At 39.9% G+C, this 18,780-nt stretch overlaps 1 protein-coding gene across 6 annotated transcripts in view; it reads left to right on the top strand.

Annotated features, from left to right (window-relative positions):
- Nucleotides 1-18,780, top strand: part of fbxl17 (F-box and leucine-rich repeat protein 17) — a 782,194-nt gene that overhangs the window by 40,099 nt on the left and 723,315 nt on the right. The gene's annotated exons all lie outside the window — the stretch shown is intronic.

Here is an 18,780-nt window from a genome sequence, read left to right as displayed (position 1 = left end):
CCACTTCTTTGCCCACTGTCCTAGTCTGGGCAGCATGGTGGCTCAGTGGTTAGCACTGCTGCCTCACAGCACCAGGGTCCCAGGTTCGATTCCAGTCTCGGGCAGCTGTCTGTGTGGAGTTTGCACATTCTCCCCTTGTCTGCGTGAGTTTCCTCCGGGTGCTCTGATTTCCTCCCACGGTCCAAAGAACTCCACTAGTTCAAACTGAAAAGAACCCCTTTATCCCTACTCTGTCTTCTGCCAGTCAGCCAATCCTTTATCCATATCAGTACCTTAGCCCTAACACAACGGGTGCTTATCTTAATTAGCAGGCTACTGTACAGCACCTTGTCAAAATTTGTCTGGAAATCCAAATAGATCGTGTCCACTGGCTGTCCTTTGTCTAACTTGCTCGTTACTGCCTCAGAATTCTAGCATATTTGTCAGGCATGACTTCCCTTTGACAAAGTTCTGCTGAATAAGCCCAATTTAACATGCACTTCCTTAATAACAGGCATTAAAATCTTACCAACAACCAAAGCCAGGCTATAATTTCCTGCCTTCTGCCCAATTCCTTTCTTAAACCAGGGTGTTATATGATATGTTTTCCAGTTGTCTGGCACCCACCCTGACTCCAGTGATTCTTGAAAGATTGCCTGCACAATCTCCCCAAGAACTCTGAGGTGTAGTCCATACGCTACAGATGATTTATTCACCTTCAGACCTTTCAGCTTCCCCAGCACCTTGTGACTGATGGCCACTTCACTCACCTATACCCCCTGACTATGTTGAAGTTCTGGTATGCTGCTGATGTCTTCCTCTGTGAAAATTGATGCAAAATCGTTATTCATTTCCTCTGCTATTTCTTTGTTCCCCATTACAAATTCTCTGGCCTCATTTTCCAGTGGTCTAATGTATTCTTTTTCCTTTCTCTTACTTTTTAGATAGACATAGAAAAGCCTATTGAAATCCTTGTTTATATTACTAGCTGGCTTATTCTCATATTTCCTCTTCTCCCCACTTATTGCTTTTTTAAGTTGTCCTCTGTTGGTTTTTAAAGGTTTCCCAATCCTCTGGCTTCCCACTAATTGTCACCACTATGTATGTTTTTTCTTTAGATTTTATGCTGTCCGTGACTTCCCTTGGCAGCCATCATTGCCTCATACCATAGTAATTTTCTTTTTCTTGCAATGAATTTCTACTGTGCCATGTGAATGAGTGCCCCAAAACTCCTGCCACTGCTGCTCCAGCATCTTTCTGGCTCGGCTCCCTTTCCAATTTTCCACGCAACCAATTCCACCCCCCCACCTCACACACACAAAAATAACCAATCAAGTTTGAAGTCCTATCCACAGCCCTTGTTATATGATTCACCAGGACTCTGGTCCCAGCATGATTCAGATGGAGCCCGTCCTATTGCAGCAGCTCCCTCGTTCCCCAATACCAATGTCAGTATCCCGTGAATTCAAACCCATTTCTCCCACGCATTTCGCTCTTCAATCCTGTTGACCTTGTGTCAGTTTGCTTGTAACTCTGGTAGTAATCCAGAGATGATTATCTTTTTGATTCTGCTTTTCAATTTAGACCCTAGTTACCTATATTCCCTCAGCAGAGCCTCTTTCCTCTTTTTCGACCTGTATAGTTGGTATTTATTTGGACCACAAAAACTAGATCGTTCCCCTTCCACCCAAGTTCCTTTAAAACCCAGATAACAGGTGCTGAAACCAGGCAGACACCACAGCATTCGGGACTCTCGATCCTGAGTCGAGAGAAGAGTGTCCATCCCCCTGGCTATATTGGTCTTGATCGCAACTACGTTTTTCTTTTCTCCCCGCCTCTTGAATAGCTCCTTGTACCATGCTTCTACGGTCAGTTTGCTCACTAAAGTCTCCAATGTCATCTGAGCAGGAAGAAAGAATCTCAAGTTAAGAGAAATTCAAAGTCTGAGTCATCTTCAGTACTAGATTAGAATGAAGGGCTTTTGCCTGAAACGTTAATTTTCCTGCTTCTCGGCTGCTGCCTTACCTGCTGTGCTTTTCCAGCACTACTCTAATCTTGACTCTACTCTCCAGAATCTGCAGTACCCACTTTCGCCTCATCTTCACCACTACCTCCTGGATCCCTATACCTGCCTCATTGATGGTCTAACTCTCTTGACCCTGACCGCTAACTGTTAATCTAATGGGTTAAACTGCGTACTGAAACACGGCCTCCAGGTAACTCTCGTCATCCCTGATATGCTGCAGTGTGTTTGCAAGTTTTTGGTAATTTTCAAATTTAAACTGTGCTGCAAATCAAGTTCTCTGTAGTTTTTTTTAACATAACCTGTGTCACATTTCTCTTTCCCTCCTCCTATCCAAAAAAAAGTTCCAACATCTCCAGTTTTTCCTCATAGCTGAACTTTCTCAAGCTTGGAACCATGCTTGTCAATCTGTTCTGCGCTGTCTCCAATGTGTTCACATTTTTCCTATGGAAGTGTTTAGATGTGTACACAATACTGCAGCTGAGGTCGAACAAATGTCTGCTGCAAGTTCAGCATCACCTCCTTGTTCTTGTACTTTCTCCCCTGATTCAAAATCCTTGATGCTGTGTGCTTGCTTACCAGCTAATACTCCTGTTTCGCCACCTTCAGTGATCTGTGCACATGTACGCTCAGGTCCATCTTCTTGCACTCCCTAAAGAGTTATATTATTTTTTATGTTGTCTGCGTACATTCTTCCTACCAAACTGCATTTCTTCACACCACTTTGTATTGAACTTCATTTGCCACCTGCCCATCCAATCCACTAAATTGCCAATGTCCTTTTGAATTTCTAAACTATCCTCCTCACAGTTTACAGTGCCTACGTTGTGATGGTTTTTGCATCATCCTCAGACTTTGAATTTGTCCCTTGCTCACCAAGTGACCCTTTCATTCTATGAGCTGTAACTTAATTCTGTTGTGTAACACTGCACAGCATGCCTTCTCAAAGTCCATGTACTCCACGTGAAGAGCATTGCCCTCATCATCAATCCACTGTTATCTCTTTTAAAAACTTCAAAGTTACTTGAATTTGATTTCTTCATGACAAATTCATGCTGGTTCCTCTGAATCAACCCATCTTTTTCCATGCGACTTGTAATTTTCCCAAATAATTGCTTTCAGAATCATCCCTACCATTGAAGTTAAACTGATGCAGTTGCTGAGGTTATCTTAGCAAACATTTTTGATTCATTTAATCCCTTACTCATACCTCTTGCTTCCATGTGTAAATCCCTTTTGATCTGTAATCAGCCCTAGTCCTCCTTTTACCATTCTTTTACTATTTATATGTCTATAATAACATAAGAAATATGAGCAGAAATAGACAATCTGGCCCCTCAAGGCTGCTCTGCCATTCAATAAGATTATGGTTTATCTTTTTGTGGCCTCAGCTCCACCTAGCCATCTGTTCACCATAACGCTAAATTCCTTTATTGTTCAAAAGTTGACCTATCTTTGCCTTAAAAACATTCAATGAAGTAGCCTTGACTGCTTCACTAAGCAGGGAATTCCACAGATTAACAAAATATTGGGTGAAGAAGTTCCTTCTCAATTCAGTCCTAAATTTGGTCCTCCTGATTTTGAGGCTATGCTGCCAAGTTCTAGTTTCATCCACCAAAGAAAGCAACCTCCCTGCTTCTATCTTATCTATTCCCATCATAATTTTATATGTTTCTGTAAGATCTTGTCTCATTCTTCGACATTCCAATGGGTATATTCCCTGTCTACTCAATTTCTCCTCTTGTCCCAACTCTCTCAACTTAGTGAACTGCCTCTGCACCACCTCTAGTGCTAGTACTTTCTTTTTGAAGTAAGGAGACCAAAACTGTACACCGTACTCAGCACTCTACACAGCTGTAGCATAATCTCCCTATTTTAGAACTCCATTCCTCGCGCAATAAAGGACAGTATTCCATTTTCCTTCTTAGTTATCTGCTGCATCTGTAAACCAACGTTCTGTGATTCATGCACAAGGACACCCAGGTTCTTCTGCCCAGCAGCATACTATATAGAAGACTTTGAGATTTCCCTTTTATGTTGGCTACCAGTCATTCCTAATAATTCCTCCTGGCTTTCTTAAAATGCTTTTACACTTTTCTTCTGAACCTTTTGTATTCTGTTTGGCTCATGAATTTTTTTTTTGAGATGACACTTGTGATGAGCACACTTTTTCTGCTTTATCTTATTTTCTATCTCTTTTGTTATCTCCCTCACTGTGGCATTTTTACTTGGGCACATTACTTGAGACTTGTCCATATGAATTTATTAGAGTTGACTTATAGTAACCCTCTTGCCATTGAACATAACGTCTGAAATAGGATGAGGACTTAGTTGATTAGTTCCTTTAGTCTACTTTGCCACCCAATAAGAAGATATCTATCTTCTAACTCAGTGTTACATCCATGTTACCATAATCCCTTGATTCACTTAAATCTCTAGATCATTGTTTCAAGCACAATTCCAAGGATTTGAGCACACATTAGGCTGAGTGACACCTTTGTGTAGGTTAATGTTGGCAAGCACAGAAAGAGCTAATTTAATATAGGGGAATAAGTGCTATTTTAGCCTGAATTAACAGTAATGAAGATCAGGTTAGCTCGTATTTATGTGGTTGCTGTTGTAGAATCTTGCTTGTCTGTTTGCCTAAGTTACAATGGCTGCACTTACAACATGGAACATTATAGCGCAGTACAGGCCCTTCGGCCCTCTGTTGCGCCGACCTGTGAAACCAATCTTAAGCTCATCTAACCAACATTATTCCATTATCATCTATTTGTTTATCCAATGACCACTTAAATGCCCTTAAAGTTGGCGAGTTTATACTGTTGCAGGCCGGACATTCCACGCCCTCACTACTGTGAGTAGAATTTATCTCTGACATCTGTCCTATATCTATCACCCCTCAATTTAATGCTATGTTCCCTCATGCAAGCCATCACCATCCAAGGAAAAAGGCTCTCACTGTGCACCCTATCTAATTCTCTGATCATCTTGTATGTCTCTATTAAGTCACCTCTCAACCTTATCTCTCATGCAAACAGCCTCAAGTCCCTCAGCCTTTCCTCATAAGACCTTCCCTCCATACCAGGCAACATCCTGGCAACTCTCCTCTGCACCCTTTCCAATGCTTCCACATCCTTCCTATAATGGGGTGACTGGAACTGTACACAATACTCCAACTGTAGCTGCGCCAGAGTTTTGTATAGCTGCTGCATAACCTCATGGCTCTGAAACTCAATCACTCCAGCAATAAAAGCTAACATACTGTATGCCTTCTTAACAACCCACTCAACCTGGGTGGCAACTTTCAGGGATTTATGCACATGGACACCCGAGATCTCTGCTCATCTACCAAGAGCCTAGTACTCTGTGTATTCCTGTTACTCCTTCCAAGGTGAATCAACTCACACTTTTCAGCATTAAATTCAATTTAAATTTGCCACGTCTTAGCCCAGCTCTGTAGCTTATCTATGTCCCTCTGTAATGTGCAACATCCTTCCGCACTATCTACAATTCCACTGAACTTAGCGTCATCCGCATATTTGCTAACCCATCCTTCTTTGCCCTCATCCATGTCATTTATAAAAATGACAAATAGCAGTGGCCCCAAAACAGATCCTTGCGGTACACCACTAGTAACTGAACTCAAGGATGAACATTTCCCATTAATCACCAGCTCTGTCTTCTTTCAGCTAGCCAATTTCTGATCCAAACCACTAAATCACACTCAATCCCATGCCTCCATATTTTCTGCAATAGCCTACCATGTGGAATCTTATCGAACACTTTACTGAAATCCATATACACCACATCAACCGCTTAACCCTCATCCACCTGTTTGGTCACCTTCACAAAGAACCCGATAAAGTTTGTGATGCATGACCTACCCTTCACAAAATCACGTTGACTATCTCTAATCAATTTATTTCTTTCTAGATGGGATTATAAATCCTATCTCTTATAATCCTTTCCAACACTTTACCCACAATCGAAGTAAATCTCACTGGTCTTTAATTACCAGGATTGTCTCTACTCCCCTTCTTGAACAAGGGAACAACATTTACTATCCTCCAGTCTTCTGGCACTATTCCTGTAGACAGTGCGACATAACGATCAAATCCAAACGTTCTTCAATCCTTTCCCTGGTTTCCCAGAGAATCTTAGGATAAATCCCATCCAGCCCAGCAGACTTATTTATTTTCACGCTTTCCAGAATTTCTAACATCTCCTCCTTACGAACCTCAATCCCTTCTAGTCCAGTAGCCTATATCTCGGTATTCTCCTTGACAACATTGTCTTTTTTCTGTGTGAATATTTGACGCCTCTCCTATCGCTTCGGACTCTTCACACAACTTTCCATAACTGTCTTTGACTGGCCCTAATCTTAGTCTAGTCATTCTTTTATTTCTGACATACCTATAGAAAGCTTTAGAGTTTTCCTTGCTCCTACGTGCCAAAGACTTTTCATGTCCCCTCCCTGGTCCTCTTAGCTCTCGCTCTCTCGGTCCTTCCTAGCTAACTTGTATCTCTCAACCGTTCTTGCTGAGCCTTCATGCCTCAGCTTAACATCAGCCTCCTTCTTCCTCTTGACAAGAGATTCAACTTCTTTAGAAAACCATGGTTCCCTCGCTTGACGACTTCTTCCATGCCTGACAGGTACATACTTATCAAGGACACGCAGTAGCTGTTCCTTGAACAAGTTCCACATTTCAGTTTTGCCCTTTCCCTGCAGTTTCCTTCCCCATCCTAGGCATCCTAAATCTTGCCTAAGCACCTCATAATTGCCTTTCCCCCAGCAATAACTCTTGCCCTCTGGTAGATACCTATCCCTTTCTATCACAAAAGTAAATGTAACTGAACTATGGTCATTATCACCAAAGTGCTCACCTACCTCCAAATCTAACACCTGGCCTGGTTCAATACCCAGTACCAAATCCAACGTGACTTTGCTTCTTGTCGGCCTATCTACGTAGTATGTTTGGAAAGTCTCCTGCACACATTGGACTAAAACTGACCCATCTAAAGTACTTGAACTATAGCTTTTCCAGTCAATATTTGGAAGTTAAAGTCCCCTGTAACAACTCGCTGTTACTTTCGCTCCTATCCAGAATCATCTTTGGAATCCTTTCCTCAACATCTCTGGAATTTTTCAGAGGCCTATAGAAAACTCCCAACAGGGTGACCTCTCCTTTCCTGTTTCTTACCTCAGTAGATGAGTCCTCATCAAACATCCGTTCTGCCACTGTAGTACTGTCCTTGACCAGAAATGCTACACCTCCCCTTCTTTTACCACCTTTACTGAAACATCTAAACCCTGGAATCTGCAACAACCATCCCTGTCCCTGCTCTATCCATATCTCTGAAATGACCACACTTTGAAGTCCCAGGTACCAACCCATGCTGCAAGTTCATCCACTTTATTCCGGATGCCCTGGTGTTGAAGTGGATACACTTCAAATCGCCTTCCTGCCAGCCGGTACACTTCTGCGACCTTAACCTTATTCAGCACCTCACTACTGTCAACCTCCTGTACACTGGAGCTACAATTAAGGTTCCCATCTCCCTGCTGAATTAGTTTAAACCATCCCGAAGAGCATTAGCAAATTTTCCCCCGAGGATATTGGTACCCCTCTGGTTCAGGTGTAGACCATCCCATTTGGAGAGATCCCACTACCCCAGAATGAAGTCCAATTATCTAGGTATCTGAATCTCTCCTTCCTGCACCATTGCTGTAATGACGTGTTCAATTACTATCTCTCTCTCTCTCTTTATATATATATTATATATATGTATATAAAATATATAAATGTATATATATTCCTCGTCTCGTTAGCACTTGGCATGGGTAACAAACCAGTGATAACAACTCTGTTTGTCCTAGGTCTAAGCTTTCACCCTAACTCCTTGAATTTCTGCCTTCCATCTCCATTCCTTTTCCGACCCTATGTCATTGGTGCCTATGTGGACCATGACTTGGGGCTGCTCCCCCTCCCCCTTAAAGATCCCAAAAATATGATGCAAGCCATCACAGACCCTGGTACCTGGGAGGCAATACACCAACCACGAGTCTCTCTTGTTCCCACAAAGTCTCCTTTCTGTCCCCCTAATTATGGAGTCCCCAATGACTAATGCTCCACTCCTCTCCCCCACTTCACTTCTGAGCTACAGGGACAGACTCTGTGCCAGAATCTATACCCGTGGCTTACCCCTAGTAAGTCGTTTCTCCCCTCCCACTCTCAACAATATCCAAAATGGTCTACGTGTTATTCAGGGGAACGGCTACAGGGGATCCCTGCACTGTCTTCCTATTCCTTTTCTGTCCCCTGACTGTAACTCATCTACCTTTTTCCTGTACCTGAGGTGTTACTACCTCCCTGTAGTTTGTCTCAATTACCCCCTCAGCTTCCCGAGTGATCTGAAGTTCATTTAGCTCCAGATCCAGTTCCCTAATACACTTTCCAAGGAGCTGGAATTATGTGCACATCCTGCAGATGAAGTCAGTGTGACCCTTCCCTCCCATGTTCTACAGGAGGAGCATTCAACTGCCCTACCGTCCACTCTCACTGCACCGAATTCCTAAACAGACTGTTGAAACAAAACTAGTAACTTACCTAATTGGCGCTTAGGATCTTATATTTTTAGTTAGAGGAGGAAGATGGGTGGGGGACACTACCTAAGTAGTGTTTCTTGTGGAGCAACTGCCCAAATATATTACCTCACTTAATCAGCCATCCCGTGTCCACTCCTGCTCAGCATGCGCTTCACCTATACACAAGGTAAGCTTTTAAACAATTTATTTTCCTTCCGGCAGCTCCAGTTCTTGCTCTCGCTGCTTCCACTGCTGCTACAAAAATGGAGCAGTGAGAGCAAGGATTGAGGACTACCAGGAATGTAAATTGAAATATGCCCACAGACTGTGTAACGTTTTGGGACCTGATGAGGTTTGTACAAGATCCTAAATTATGCAAATCCCTTGTTTGTCTTGATATGGAACCCACAAAGTAGCAGAGTTCTGTATTTTGGTCACTTCAGTGGCGAATTCTCCATGGGCTTTATGGTTTCACCAAATCTGGTTTTATAAATAAATTAAAATCCGACAGTTACTGTTAGAAAATTTACTTTGAGAAATCGTTTTGTAAAGTGAGCATGTGCAATGACTTTTTTACCATCTCGGCTTTAATATTGCACAGACAAATTTATTATAGCAGGTACAGAATTAATTGGGAAATGTTTAGTCTGTTTATGAATGCATTATGGCCACAAAATCCATCAAAAGCGACTGTAATTATTTTAATTTCAAGTCAAAAGCTGTTGGTGAATGTAAAAAATATTTCTGGGCAAAACATGTGATCAGTGTTGAGTTTAAATTGTCCTCTATCTTCTGTTTTAATTGGCTACATAGAATAAAACTGATAGTTTGATTTGAGCAGAGAAGTAAATACAAACTAAATACATAAAGATTGAGCTAACATATGCCAATGAATTGGTAAAATGATGTTGGGTTGGGACCATTTAAAAAGCTTGATCTATTTAGGCCACAGAACTTGGATAATACTATTAGATTACAGATGGTCTAAAGCACTGAAACATTGGAAAACATTCAGAATAATGATATGTATTTTCATTTCCTTGGACAGAGATTTGTAAACGACACTTATCATGGAGGTACATCTCCCTGTCCAAAAGCAGTTTAAAAAAAACCATTGGGATTGAGAACACACCTGAAAGCTTGCCTATTTCAGATGATAGTCCTAAATCCCATCATTACCTATCTTTCGTTGTCAGAGCTTGACATATAGTTTTGTTTGTGGCCTCTGGAGATGGGGTTTAAAAGAATTATTGCTCTCCACCTATGTTACTGAATATGTCAGTTGAAATATGCTTTTCTTGCTTCATAAGGAAACACATACCTAATCCAAAATTAACTTGCATTTGCTGAACTGAGTTCGACGTGTATTGCTGGAACAATAATATCGTCTAAGAGAACTCTGAAGTTCAGGTTACTGGTCACGTTTTAAATATTCTTCTAATGTTAGTAGTTCTAATACACTATTATTGCACTTATTGAGTAATCCTGTGTTCTGATAACAGATCAAGGTGTTTTGTAGGCAAGGAAGAAATTAATGGAGTTAGATTGGCCTCATGCTCAAGACCTGACTGATGCTTCTTTTAAAGTTTGTCTCGTTCTTGCAGAAACTGTCCAGCAATTATGAAGCAAGTAATCTTACAGCAGTGGGACTGGAAGTTAGCTTTCCAATATAAATGCAATTACTACTGTCTTGCCTGGGGAGGTGCAGATATACATGTCATGAACCCATTTTTTTTCTATTTTCTATTTTTGCCTTTTTATAATCTCCTGCCATTTCGAGATCATTTAATTTCATTTTAAAGTGCAATTTTCTTGTGCTATTCACCCTCTGGTAACACTATTATTCATATGTGAGTTTTGACAAAACAGATGGACTGTTGCACCACATTGGAGACTGATACAACCAAACCTAACTGTGTTTCCTCTTGATAGCCATATGACTCAGTAATCAGAAGTTGCAACCAAGGTTTTTTTTCTAACTTCTGCGAAATCGTTTCACTTCTGTGAATTATAAATGTTCTCTCTATCAATAAGTGCCTGAGATTGGCTAGTTCAGGAAAGGTATATGATTAAACTTGGGGCCTTTATAGGTCTTGCTCAGTTACTCACTTGAATAAATTTGCTGGTTCATTGGGAATGGCCCCTCTGAACTTTAACTAATATATCTTGTAAAATCTAGGCTTTCTCTTGGACTTGCTCCTAAAATCAGAAGTGTTGCGCAGGAGGTATATTTTCTCTATTGAATGAAATGTTTGTTTTATGAGATTCTTCATTCGATATTGGTTAGAACAACTTGATCATTGAAGTTCAGGAGATTTAAGACTCCATCTGGTGATAAAGGGATGGTAGAAGAGTTAGAAGCATGTTGATTGGGTTGCTAGCCTGTTGCCCATGCATTATGTCTTTTTTGTTTGGTGAGGAGTCTTATCCGTCTGATATAGATAGAAGAGCCATTTATCTTTTCGAATTGGTGCCTTATTTTTGTGGGGCCAAGAGGTGCCGGATTGTTGCTTTGATCTCTCCTCTTTTCTGCTAACTTGGTGGCGTGATTCTTTTTTTCTGCATTTTATTCAGTGAAGTTCATAAGTGTGTTAGTTTACATTTAATTCCTGTATTATGCATTGTATAAGGCTCCTGCTGGATGCTACCTATGTAGAATTTTACTTTCTTTTTACCCTTTTGGGTAAGGTACTCACAAAAGAATATTGGAACAGGAGTAGCCCATTCAGCCCCTTAAGCCTGTTCCACCATTCAATGAGGCCATGGCTGATCTGTGACATAACTCCATAAACCTGCCTTTGGCCCATAACCTTAGATATATTTTTGAAAGGAAAAGATATTAATCTCCAATTTAAAATTAATGTTTGGTCTTGCATCAGTTGCCATTTTTGAGAGTTTTGACTTCTACCACCTTTTTTGTGTATAGCGGTGCTTCTTAACATTTCTCCTGAATAGTCTGGCCTGAATTTTAGATTGTGCCTCCTAGTTCTAGAATACCAAACCAATGAAAATAAAGAGTCAACCACATTTCTGCGGATCTGGAGTTACATGTAGGCCAGCTCAGGTGCAGATGGCAGATATTCCTTCCCTGAAGGACATGAGCAAACAAGTTGAGTTTTAATGATGATCAGCAATGGTTTCATGGTTAGCAGACTCTGATTTATTTGCAGCTTTACAATTTGTTGAACTCAAATTTCACCAACTGTTACTGTGTGTTTCAAATCCATGCTCCTGGCGCAGTAGCCTTGATCTCTAGATCACTCTGAGAAAGTGAGGGCTGGAGATCAGTGGGAAGATTTGGTGCTGGAAAAGCACGGCAGGTCAGGCAGCATCCGAGGAGCAGGACCTTTTGACTCTCTAGATTACTTATCTAGTAGCAATACCACTAATGTACCACTAGCGTCTTCTCCACCAGTACGACAGCATAAGAAAGCTGAGGTACTTATGTTTTGACATACTAAAGACATTGATGCCTTTGCCATCCAAAAAAACCATACGAATAAAATTTAATATTAAATCTTAGTTCCTGTGTTTGTTAAATTACTAACACACCTTCTGAAAAAAGGAAAGTGAATATTCAGAAATATAGACCATTTCTGAGTAGATTACACTGTTATTGTTAAAGTTTGTGGTTGTCTTTCTGTTTTTATTTTATTCATCAGTGAATGTTTGGACTCTGTCTGCTATATCAAATGGTGATGAATTTCATGTTGATCATGGGAGTAGTTATGCTGATGAAGCAGCAAACATTAACTTGCTGAAGTTATGGAATTGTAATTGTCTTTCTGTTAGACTTGAAACGCTTTTATTCAATGCTTCCATCAATAAATTATTTGTAAGTGCTGTTTGAATAAGCATAAAGTGCAGGAGCTGATTATTTTTCCACTCTACATATCTGTATAGATTTGAAAACATGTGAAGCCAGTCTGCAATACAGTGGATAGGTATTTTAAACAAGTTGATGATAATTAAATCCGGAGCCCTAAAATTCTCCCTGTAATGAAGTGGTCACTTGACTTTAAGTGATTGGATCTGTGATGATAATGGAGTTTGATATATCACTTGTTTAGGAGCTATAAAGAGCCATGGGGATGAATGGGATGGATCAGTTGGCATGGAATGTATGGAGAAATTGGAGTCATGAGTGGAGGGTTTTAATACAGACCTAATGTTTTCATGGTTAGTTAAATACAAAAACAGAGACTGTCAGGTGATCTCAAAAAGGTTCATGTACTCTTTTCCTTTAAACAAAAAAAATGTGAGTTGGAGGTGAGCAGACTAATTGCTCTTGACATCAAGGCTGCATTTTGCCAAATATGCAACCAAATAGCCCTTTGAAAGATGAGAGTCAGTAGTAATCTCACTCCTGGTTGGATTCGCACTTGGCACAAAGGAAGATGATTCTGGTTATTGGAGGTTAATGATCTCCAAACAAGTCCCTCAGGGTACTATCTTAGGCCGAATCATCATCTGCTGTTTCATCAATGACCTACCTTCCATTATAAGATTAGAAGATTTGCTAATGAGTACACAGTGTTTAGCACCATTTGCAACTCTTCATATACTGAAGCAGCCTGTGTTCAAATGCAGAAAGACCTGGACAAAATCCAGTTCTGAGGTAGCAAGTAACATTTGCCCCATACAAGTGCCAAGCATTGACCATTTCTAACAGGAGAGACCCTAACCATAAATTTACTGGAATTACCATTACTGCATCTTCCACTATTAACTGGAGGTTTTCATTGACCCGAAACAAATGTCATAGAAGTTTTGTAGCTAAGGTCAGAGACTAAGAATTCTTCAGTGCGTAATTTACCTCTTGACTTCCCAAAGCCCGCCTACCATTTACGAGGGACAAATCAGGAGTATGATGGAATACTTCCCATTTGCCTGAATGAATGCAATTCCAATAACACAAATGAAGCTTGACACCATTCAGGACAAAGCAGCCTGCATGAATGCTACCATATCTACAAATCTTCGCACCTTCCACCATTGATTTTTCCAGCAATGTCGAAATTCTCCAAGGCTCCTGAAACAGCACCTTCCAAATCCATGACCAGTACTCCAGAAGAATTACCGCAGCAGTTACATGGGAACGCATTATCTGCAAGTTCCCCACAAGCCACATACCATCTTGACTTGAAAATATATTGCCCTTCCTCTGTTTTTGCTCAGCCAAAATCCTGGAATTCCCTTCCTGACAGTATTGTGACTTGACATACAACAAATGGACTGCAGTGGTTCAAGAAGGCAGCTTACCAATAATTTCTAAAGGGAAATTGGGGATAGGAATACATGCTGGCCCGACCAGCGAAAAACAGGCTTTTATAACAAGTTAACTTCTGGTTGTGACGGCAAATCTCCTCGCCTGATATGATTCCTAACCTTTGCACATTTGTGCAATCAGCTTACTGAAAAGGATCCAATCACCAACAGGATTTAGCCCATTTATAATGAAAGTAATTATATCAAATTTCAGTTTTCAGTCTTGGTGCAAGATTGATCCAGGTACAAAAATCAAGTGAGTTGGGAAGCAACTTGATGTGATTTGAAAATAGTGGTTATTTTGCAGCATATTTCCCCAAACAGTTTTTGGAACTGAACAAGATTAATAGGTCTATGGACATTCCTAACCTTCTTAAATTTGGTTTGTGCTTTTTTTCCAGCAATGGCATTTTTGTTGGAATTTCTTCTACATCATAACTTGATAAATGATTTGAATTCTGTGCAAAGATAATCGGAGAAATTTTGACTTTAGCAGACAGTGTGAAACAGGCGATGTTGATCCTTTGCTCCTTTGTTGACTGCTAATTTTCATTTTCATTGACTTCAGTATTTGTGAGTAGTGTGTGCTTGTTGAGCCAATCCTTCCTTAGTCCTATTAGGCTAAATATAGTATTCTTGTTATTATGCTGGCTGGGACCATTTATCTTTGTATATGCTGATATTAAATGTGTAATTTTTGTTGATCTTTCTGGTTCTCTTCCACTCTCCACTGGGAAAGCCAAAAATATTTACTTCCTCGTTGTTTATAAATTGAATACAATGTATTCTCTTTATTATTTCCATAACCGTGGATGACTTATTTTAAAGATCTTTTATTGCGATCCTCTCCAGAAATTTGTTTTCCCATGCTTGCAAAGAGTGGTAGAAGTGTAAAGTGATATCTTTCTGTAGTAACTCTTCTTAGCAATTCTGTACAAATGATGTTTGCATTATAATTTTTCTCATTTGTGCGATAAATAAGTTTCAGACCCACACAAGATGCTGCTGTCCTGGAGTTATGATAGGCTTGTTGATCATGAAGGAGACAGTTAAATTCAGAACAGGCAGGTTGTCAGTTTATAGATAGGATAGTGTTGCATTTCCTTTGTTTAAAAAATAATTGCTTGCTTTGTAACTTTGAAAACTTGATGAAAATGATGTGATGTGTAATGTACTCTACTATTCATCAGCTACACTGTGTTTTAAAGATGATTGCAAACTATTATTTCTTAAAAGGGTGCAAAAGAAAAAAATTAAACTGAGATTCAGATCTCCCTAACAGTGCTTCATGCTGGCTTTACTTGTGATGTATAGGGTTCTGTTGAAGATAAACAGTAAACAGTTCGGTCATGGTATACATTTATTGTGAGATTTGTTCTCACCTACCTGAACATCAAGATATTTTTGGAAACTTTTTCTTGATAGGAAAGAGAAATTCTTGAAGGGACTCACTGACATTTCCCTCCTCCATTGAGGAAGAAGCTTAGAGATTTTTGTTGAGATTCATTGAAATGCTGCAACTAAGAAAAATGCAAGATCAGCGAATTGAAAAAAAAACGTGGAGTAATTATGAGCAGAATCTGAAAGAGAGAAATAAGTCAAAGTTGGAAGGCAAGCAGAACTGTGGAATAGTGTTGTTGAGGAACTAGAATTGAACTAGAACATAATTCAAAATCAATAAATTGTTTAAAAAAGGTAACTTTTCAGTTCCCATTCCTTAAAGTGATAGTTGAGAAATCAGCTAAAGATTTTTCTCCTGCTACAGAAAGCCTACTGGTCAATATATGCATTGGGGCTCCTATTGGTTCGTGCACTCCAAGATCAATCATCTTGGCAATCTTGTGAATTGAACCCTGGCCATCTGCTTGCAATGTGAACTTGAAGTTGAAATAGAGCATATTAATAGTATCCTGCATGTTAATGGGTACAAGTCATCATTTGTTGTATGTTGTCAAAACTCAAGAAAGGGCCTACGTCCAGTACTTGGTCTTGAGTACCACCCCTTAATTTGGCTTTGGATTACCCGAGGGGGAAATCTTTTCAAATTTGAACAAGTGAAACTAGCTAACTTGCACTGCTACTTTGCGACTGTTTTTATCCAATAAAAGCCAATTACTATCGAGGTAACCACATCAACCAATAATGTTGTACATGCTTTTCCATGTTGTGAGATGTACAGATATGTCCACAATTTGTCTCAATGTCTGGTGGATCATAACAATGCATTGCATTGACCATTTTTGGGGAATAGCATGCTAATCATGTTCAACCATCCTGTGCTTACAACCTCAAAGATTTGCCCAAAATTAGATGTGATTCTGTTGTTGGAAATCATTTATTAAAGAATTTGGCATGTACGTAAAGGTATATAGGAAACTAATTCAAGATCCTTAGTTGGACTCACAGTGAGATACATTTGTATGTGCTAGAAGCTAGATATATTAGATCTGTTTTGTGTAACTCCACAGAAACTGGTATCCTGTCACACAGTATTTACATGTGGAGAGTCCTTGGATGCTGATCTAGCTCCCTCAGAGCCAGCTCAGAGTTAACAAGATGTCTGACACTCGTGTTCTTATCTGTCTGCCAGTGGTCCCTGATCAGGACTATTAATATGGGCCAATCTGGGAACTAATTCTATGAGATCCACTGGCTGACCTTGTTCCAATCACGACAGACGTCATACTTGCATTGCACCTTTTTCATGAAGGAAAGGAGTCATGAAGAGTGCCAATCTCTCCTGCATTCCTATTTGCAACATCCTGGCGGATCAGAAACTATCTGCTTGGATGCACGTAAGATTGATAATTAATTTTGCTGCATTTCTATGTCACTAATGGGCCAATCAATCTGCACCCTCTTTCTGAATAAATCAGTGTCCTTTTTTCCTGAGCCTGTTTCCTGCACTCTGGTTCTGATGAGTGCAGGATGAAAAGCGTTGACTTCTCATCTCCTGTTAGCAATGTTTAATTTCTGTATTACCAAGCAAGTTGGATTTTTGATATCCTCGGTGATCAAAGGTTATGGGGAAAAGCTGGGCAAACGGAGTTTTAACCGAAAGTCAACCATGATCTTGAATTGTGAAGTGGGCCCAGTTGGCTGTATGGTCTGTGGGATTGAATTATTTTTCACAAATCTTGACTTTTGACTTGATTAAGCAACTGTGCAATTAAATTATATGCTTTTTAAATTTGGTTTTTTGTAAAATACTTCTTGTAAAGAAGACTGATAAATGGCCAATGTCAAAAGTAAGTCATGGATTTATGGTGGCTTTAATGGCTCAAGTTAATGTAAACTTCGGCTAACAAATATGAAAATACTTTGAGTTAAGTCTTTTTAACGTAGCTGTACTTTACTTCAGTTGTAGGGAAACAATTTTAATAGGCTCATTCCTGTATGTTCTGTATGGTTATTTTGAATCATAATTTGTTTTAGGCATTGATTATTGTGGACTAACCAGTGGTTTTTTTCACCGAAGGATATTGATAAACTTTGGGAATATTTTGGATATTGGGGTGATAATCTTAGGAGATGACGTTCCACACTCAAAACATTTGAGTTGCTGGAATGGTGTCCCACATTTTATCTTGGTGAAGATCTATGGAGTTATGAAACTAATAAGGACAAGTCACAAAAGCGGTGATTTTACAAAGTGTGTGGCATGTCAAAGAATGAATACAGAACCAATAGAAAGTGAAGTCATGGAACTGGAGGACATTGATAAGTGTTAAACGAGTACATCACATCCGGTTGCCTCATTTCCGGTAATAGTTTGGTGATCTGATGATTTGAGAACTATGTGTTAAAAAAATATTTTGTCATGAAATTCCAAAACCCTAGCTGGGTCTCTGTGATCTTGAAAGGGAGTTTGGAGATGGTGGAGTTGTTCGTGATGGGGGTGCGATGCAGTGATGAAATTGATAGTGCCACATAATTTAACCTATATGTAACTTCAGTCTCTTACTCCTCCCTGGATTAGTTTCTCAAGCTATGTTGCTGAAACGACAGCTGACCACCACTTTCTCTGAACAACGTCAGGGTGGGTGTTAAATGTGGCCATGGTGTTCCTGATTTTAAGGAAAAAAATACCCAACTACATCCATTACTTTGGGAAAAAAACTGAAGGCTCAGGTATTAATTTACTAATTTGTGTCAGTCTCCGGTAGAAGAGAGAATGCAGCCATTGTGGCTGTAAGGGAGAAGTGCTGTGTTGGGTGGGATGATAATGGATAAGGATGAAATGCTTAAAAGTACGTTTGTGGCCTGTTGGTCCATGGATGAAAGTTGAGATGTTGATTTTCACATTACCTGCGTCCATAAAGCATCTTGCTACTCCTGCTTAAGACTGCTGTATTGCTGCCTCTGACTGGCAGCCTTGTACTTCCTTTGGAGATTGCCTCATCCTCCTTTTTTATTCTGTCTCATCAGCTGAAGACCACTTAAATACCAAACCATACTTCAGGCATATTTGAACAGTTTTAGTTCATGGGCTTGTAGTATACTTGCCTGTTATATTGCTTGAGCATTAGCTTGCCGTTTACCAAGCCAAGATGTTCTTAGACCAAGTACATCCTGTGGTGCATGTTGGTCAGGTATGTGCAGGAGATGCCTCACTGTTTGCGAGCTGTGAAATTTGCTCATTTGGTCTCTTGTCTCTGAATGAGTAATGTGCTCTCCATGCTTTCTTGCAAGATGCCTCACTAAAACAATGCAAAGTATTTACTCTGTAATCAAATTACACTTGTGTACTTTCGTCTAAATTGTAACTTTTCATGTACTATTTCTAAATCAACTGCCAAGGATTACTCACTTAGCTAGCGAAGTACAGGCCAGGTTAAAAAATTGCTAAATTATCCAGATCTGTAACAAGATGATCAGGTGGAGCAGCAGCTGCAGCAATGCTGTATAATCCGATTATGTT

This window comes from Chiloscyllium punctatum, chromosome 2, assembly GCF_047496795.1.
Source record: "Chiloscyllium punctatum isolate Juve2018m chromosome 2, sChiPun1.3, whole genome shotgun sequence".
NCBI lineage: Eukaryota > Metazoa > Chordata > Chondrichthyes > Orectolobiformes > Hemiscylliidae > Chiloscyllium > Chiloscyllium punctatum.
Note: the sequence above shows the minus strand (reverse complement) of the source record. Positions and strands in the feature narration are given on the sequence as shown.